Raw genomic sequence first — 6,146 nt, 5'->3', positions numbered from 1 at the left:
TTTTTATTGCTGTACAATAAAAAGAATGCACCATTATGCACGTCATACATTCAAATTGTGTTCACATTTTATTGTTCTGGATTGCCTCCGAGGCAGCGGTGTTTTGTCGTCATTAAGGGATGTCTCTTGACGTGTCTCGGTGTTTTTACTGTGTGTCTCACGATTGCCACTGAAAGGTTTATAACCCAGGCGAATAGCTTAATAAGTTCACGCTGCAGGTGCCGTAATTCTCTCTTCATCGATCTTTTTGGGTGATGCAACAACCCTCAAACCGCCCCCCCCCCCCCCCCGCCCGGCAATTCCAAAATTGTGTCCGTCTGTCTGTCCGTCTGTATGCCTGAACATTTTCAGCGGGAAAAATTATGTCACATTATCTATACACGATTTTAGTTAATCAGCTAAATTGGGCGGGAAAATTGACGTCACTTCACCTGATGTCACGGATCATACAGACAAATGCAGTTGCCCGCCAGATTAAGCGTAAAAAATGACATCACGTGACCTATACACCTCTGGGAAATTGACAGCGCGTGACCCATAGGCTATGCGGCACCTCGGTTTCCTCGCCAAAACAAGATTCCCCGCTAAATTTTGTGGGAAATGGACGTTACGCTGCCTAAACACAAATTCAGTTATCCGCTAAATTTAGCGGCGAAATTCACGTTTTGTGACCTAGACTCCAATTAAGTTTCCCCGCCATATTTAGAGGGGGAAATTATCTCTTGATTCATACAACCATTCAGCTTCCACGCTAAATATAGCGGGAAGATATATGTCACGTGACGTACCTATCCCCTCACCGATTGCCCATAATGCATTTCATGCGTTAAAGTACTTTAAATGTAAAGGTCGCTGCCAATTTTCTAAACAGAAGGAGCCCACCTTGCTTCTCAATCTCTAGAGAATCGTCGTTCCCTCTCCAGCGCGCCTTCCTAGAACCTCAATCATGGTTCCACTGGTCATATCGCCGTTTGAATTCAGTTCTCACCCATTCAGTAGGGTCCTTCTTTTTTGCGAGGCATTGCGAAAACTGCTTCAGATCTTGCGAGCATCTCGCCCCATAACTCGCGTTCGCGTACAGTAAGACGGAAATGGCACATACGTATGCCGCACTTCCCCCGGGATCTGCGCATCTGCGCAGTAAAGGGAGAGGGACAGGAGTTCTTCACTCTTCCACGCATGCGCGTGCGTTTCCATTTGGCGATCTTGAACTTTTCGGGGGTGTAACCTTAAAGAGATGGTGAACCGTTATTTGGATTTCAAAAAAACAATGCTGGAGATGTAGGCGGGACGCTACAATCCCTACAACACTTCTAGTAGGGCGATATCTCAAATGGACGGCCGTATTTTTGGAAAAAGGAGTCGAGATTGAACCAGGCCGACGTCGCGCGTGACGTCAAGATATCTACTTTCCTCCTCTCTTCGATTCGCTCCCTCAAGGCCGCGAGGCGGAGAAGTCGCGAGGCAGTTCCCTCTCCTTCTCGAACAAACATGACGTCAACAGTCCTGAAAAATGCGCCTCTTTGAAAAATACGGTCATTCGTTCGAGATATCACTATGATGATGATGATGATTGGGGTTTTATGGCGCAAGAACAACTAAGGCCATATTGCGCCAAACAAAGGTTTTTTCAAAGGGCTTAGAGGTGTAATCTAAAAGAACTGCAAGCTACAGCTGGTGTAAAAGGCCAGTGTTATGAAGGAACTTTAAAACTCGATCGAATGGTATAAATGGTTGATCGCCAAGCAGAAAATATGGATGAAAGGGAAGGTGATCTTGAAAGAGTTCTGGAAAACATGATCGGCGCTCCTGGTTTAAAGCTTTGCAATGCCACAGGATGTGCAAACTAGTCATAGCTTTCCCACAGTTGTCGCAAAGTTTAACATCCTCATCACAGAGCAGGTGCAAATGAGTCAAACGGGTATGACCAATTCTTAAGCGGCATAGGAGAACCTCAACCCGACGGACTTTATGGAACGAACTCTCCCATACTCCCAGTTGGGGCTTGATATTGTGAAGCTTGTTCTCTTTTTTAAAATCCCAATCCAACTGCCATGAGTTGATAATCGATTTCTGTATGATCGGTTTCAGGTCTTGGTGTGGCAGGCCAAGAGGCAGTTTGGGGCATTCCTATGCAGAGGCAGCAAGCAAGTCTGCCTTCTCATTGCCAGAAATGCCCACGTGGCTCGGGACCCAGCAGAATTTGATCTGGTGTCCTAGATGAAGTGCTCGGTTTAGTCGTACCCGAAGACATTGCACGAGAAGGTTTTTTCTGTCTGCTAAGGACGAAACGGCTAGAAGAACGCTCTGGGAGTCGACAAACAGAACTGCTTTCAAAATATTGTTCTCTAATAAGTATTCAACAGCCATTAAAATACCGTACAATTCAGCAGTAAAAATATTTGCACAAGTGTGGAGTTGTCGAACTTTCCTGAAGGTAGTGGAGTAAACCGCACACCCCACGAAGGTTGATGTTTTTGATCCGTCAGTGTAAAAGTGTGAGTAGTCCTTGTATTTCTGTTCCAATTCGGCGAACTCCCGCTGAAGAACGAGTGGAGAAGTAGCTCTCTTTCTGTACTTGGCCAGTGACCAGTCACAAGAGATTGGCAGAAGGTCCCAAGGCGCAACTCTCTCATTGCTCCTCAGCAAAGCAGCTTCACTAAAGGGGAGATGGAGCGATGTTGCCATGCTCTGCACTCTGAAACTCAGGGGCCGAACAATGCTCGGCTTGTTTTCATAGAGTCAGAACGATGTAGAAGGTTGAAGGGCGTCGAAAGTGGGATGTTGAGGATAGCTGTATATCTTGTAAGCATAACAAAGACTCAAATATTGCCTTCGTCTTTCCAAGGACATTTGATGTGTATCAGCAAACAAGCTAAGTACGGGTGATGTTCGAAACGCTCCCGTGGCAAGTCTGAGCCCCAGATGATGGATGGGGTCCAACATTTTTAGGGCAGACGGACGCGCCGAACCATAAACAATTGCGCCATAGTCCAGGCGGGACCGCACCAAGGAGTTATAGAGTCGCAAGAGGCACCGTCTGTCAGACCCCCAGGACGTATGCGACATGACTTTGAGGATGTTTGATGAACGTTTGCATTTATGTTTCAAATCTTTCAAGTGTGGTATAAAAGTGAGTTTTTTATCAAATATTATTCCTAAAAATTTGTGTTCTTCCTTTACAGATATAGCAACGTCATTCAAGTGCAACACTGGATCTGGAGACAGGCCACGGCGGAGTGAAAAGGGAACACAGATTGACTTTTCGGGAGAAAACCTGAAGCCATTTTGATCAGCCCACCTGCTCATCTTATTGATAGTGAGCTGCAATTGCCGTTCACAGCTGGACAGGTTACAAGAGGAAAATGATATCTGCACATCGTCAACAAACATTGAATAGGATACAGATGGTGGTATAACCATAGCCAGACTATTAATCTTCACGGCAAAAAGTGTAACGCTTAGTACTCCACCCTGAGGGACGCCGTTCTCCTGGAGAAAGACATCCGAAAGGATGGAGCCCAAACGCACTTGGAAGGTCCAAACCGTCAAGAAACTTTGAATGCAGCGAAGCATGCGACCTCGGACACCATACGAGTACAAGTCTCGAAAGATTCCATATCTCCAAGTCGTGTCGTAAGCCTTTTGTAGGTCAAAGAAGACAGAAACACAATGCTGGCGATGGACAAATGCTTCCCGAATAGAAGTTTCCAGACGGACAAGGTGGTCAACCGTGGAGCGGCCCGCTCGGAAGCCGCACTGATTCCTATCAAACACACTTTCTGCCTCTAAAAAATGGACAAGACGGCGATTAATAAGTCTCTCATAGGTTTTGCCCAGGCAGCTTGTCAATGCAATCGGGCGATAGCTCGTCGGTAAGGAGGGGTCTTTGCTGGGTTTCAGTAGAGGAATTATGTGTGCCATTTTCCAGCAGTCAGGAAAACAAGCAGCATCCCACAATAAATTAAAAAAGGTGAGCAAACTGTTTAAAGATTCAGGCGATAGTCTCCTTAGCATCTCGTATTGGATTCTATCCGGCCCAGCCGCAGATTCTTTTTTGACACCAAGAGCCAACTCAAGCTCACACCGTGTAAATGGCTTGTTATAAGGAACACCCTGGGCACCAGAAAAAGAAATAGCTTGTTTTTCTGCTGTTGCTCTAAACCTCTTAAAGGATTCACTGTAGTTGGCTGAGTTAGAGACTTCCTGGAAGTGTTCACCAAGAACATTTGCTTGCTCCTTAAGGGATGTTGCTGATGGAAAAAGGGGTATCCTGAAGGACCGATAGTCTCCCCTAATCTTCCTAAGACGATCCCACACTTCCTTTGATGAACCAAAACTACTCAGATATGTGACATACTTTTTCCAAGAACTGCCTTTAGCTTGCCTTCGCACCCAGCGAGCTTTGGCTCTGCTTTTCTTGAATTCAAGCAGATTCTGTGGAGTGGGATATCGCCTAAAGATGCACCACGCCTTGTTTTGCGATTTTCGTGTTGTGGTGCAGTCATTGTTCCACCACGGCTTGCACTTTTTGGGGAGTCGTCCAGAAGTCTGGGGAATGCAATGTGATGCGGAATCTATAATCGCTTCAGTAACGTACAGCGTGGCATCTTCGGGGCTCATATTTACAAGAACAGATGAATCAGTAAAAGCCTCCAAACAAAAAAGAGACCAATCAGCCTTTTCCAATTTCCACATTGGAAGTGGTGTCGGAATAGAAGGAATTGGCATCGTGCTTTCTAAGACAGTAGGGAAATGATCACTCCCAAAAGGGTTATTTAAAACCTTCCATGAAAAGCATGGAAGTAAAATTGGTGATGATATAGAAAGGTCAATAGATGTAAATGATTGATGAGCTGCACTAAAAAATGTGGGTTCCCTCCCATTAAAAAGACACAACCCAGATGATAATAAGAACCGCTCTATGACACCTCCGCGTGAATCCTGGCGAGAACTACCCCACAAAGGGTGGTGGGCATTAAAATCGCCTAAAATTAATAGAGGTTGAGGTAATTGTTTTACTAGTAACTCAAGTTCACTGATATGCAGTGGAGAGTTCGGTGGCAAATAAAGAGAAACTACAGTGATCAAACGGTCAACAAGAAGGCGCACCGCTACAGCCTCTAAAGGCGTAGAAAGGTGAACCTCCGAGCAAGCAACACCACTCTGCACCACTAGTGTCACTCCTCCGGACATGTTAGGGGAGAGTCTATCTTTTCTAAAAACTTGGTGCCGACGTTAAATCTGTGTATGAGTGTTATTTAAATGTGTTTCTTGCAGGCTGAGTGCAATGGGTCTCAGCTCGTCCATAAAATAATTTACATCATCTATATTTCTGATTAGGCCCCGGCAGTTCCACTGCATAAAATAAAAATTGGTCATCGTTTTAAAAAGGAGTTAAAATACGAATAAAGAAGAAACACTGGGAAAATAAATAAAAGCCCTAAAGCTGCCGCATGTGGCAAAGATTAATTTACAATGTCACGTTGGAGGGATCACAGGTTTTTTTTACTTTTGTGTTTACCCTTAGAAGTCTGCCACTCCATGTCGTCCTGGTCAGGCGCATGAGTGGAGACTTCCCTACACTCATCCATGGCCTCAGTTTCCTGAGGCGAGGCTTTTCCTCTAGGTTTGTTTGCGTTTGGGGAACGGGGCGCCATGCCCCGCCCACGACCAGCCAAAGGGGCAGAGGAGGTGCTGGGTGAGGCGTCACCCAGGTCCATCCGTTCCTGCCCCTTAGGCGCTGCAGGAGCGGCACGAGAGCCATGCCGCTCCTTCGATGATGCTCTCTCCAGGGAGCGTGGGCGAGAGCGTCGACCCTTCTCCCTGAAAGGAGACTGCGGAGGAGGGACGGTTGCGGTAGCCACCGGCCCATCCTTGGTATGGGAAACAGCCTGAGAGAATGAAGGCTGTTGTCCCGTTGGAGTGCGAAGGTCCGCACTCTGGCTGGGAGGGTCGGTGGACCGCCCAGCTGAAATTGCCCGCCCCGGGAAGCTGAATCTTCAGCTGGGGCCTGGGGGACTGCACTGGCCTCCCATAGTCCAGAAAGGATGTCTGGGTGGCCGCTGCTACCATCAGTGGTGCAGGTCCCCGCTGCACCACCTGCGCAAAACTGCCTTTACGCAAGAATCCAAAGCGACGGCGTG

The sequence above is a fragment of the Ixodes scapularis genome, unplaced genomic scaffold (assembly GCF_016920785.2).
Source record: "Ixodes scapularis isolate PalLabHiFi unplaced genomic scaffold, ASM1692078v2 PGA_scaffold6__148_contigs__length_123643588, whole genome shotgun sequence".
Taxonomy (NCBI): domain Eukaryota; kingdom Metazoa; phylum Arthropoda; class Arachnida; order Ixodida; family Ixodidae; genus Ixodes; species Ixodes scapularis.
This window is presented reverse-complemented; position numbering follows the sequence as displayed.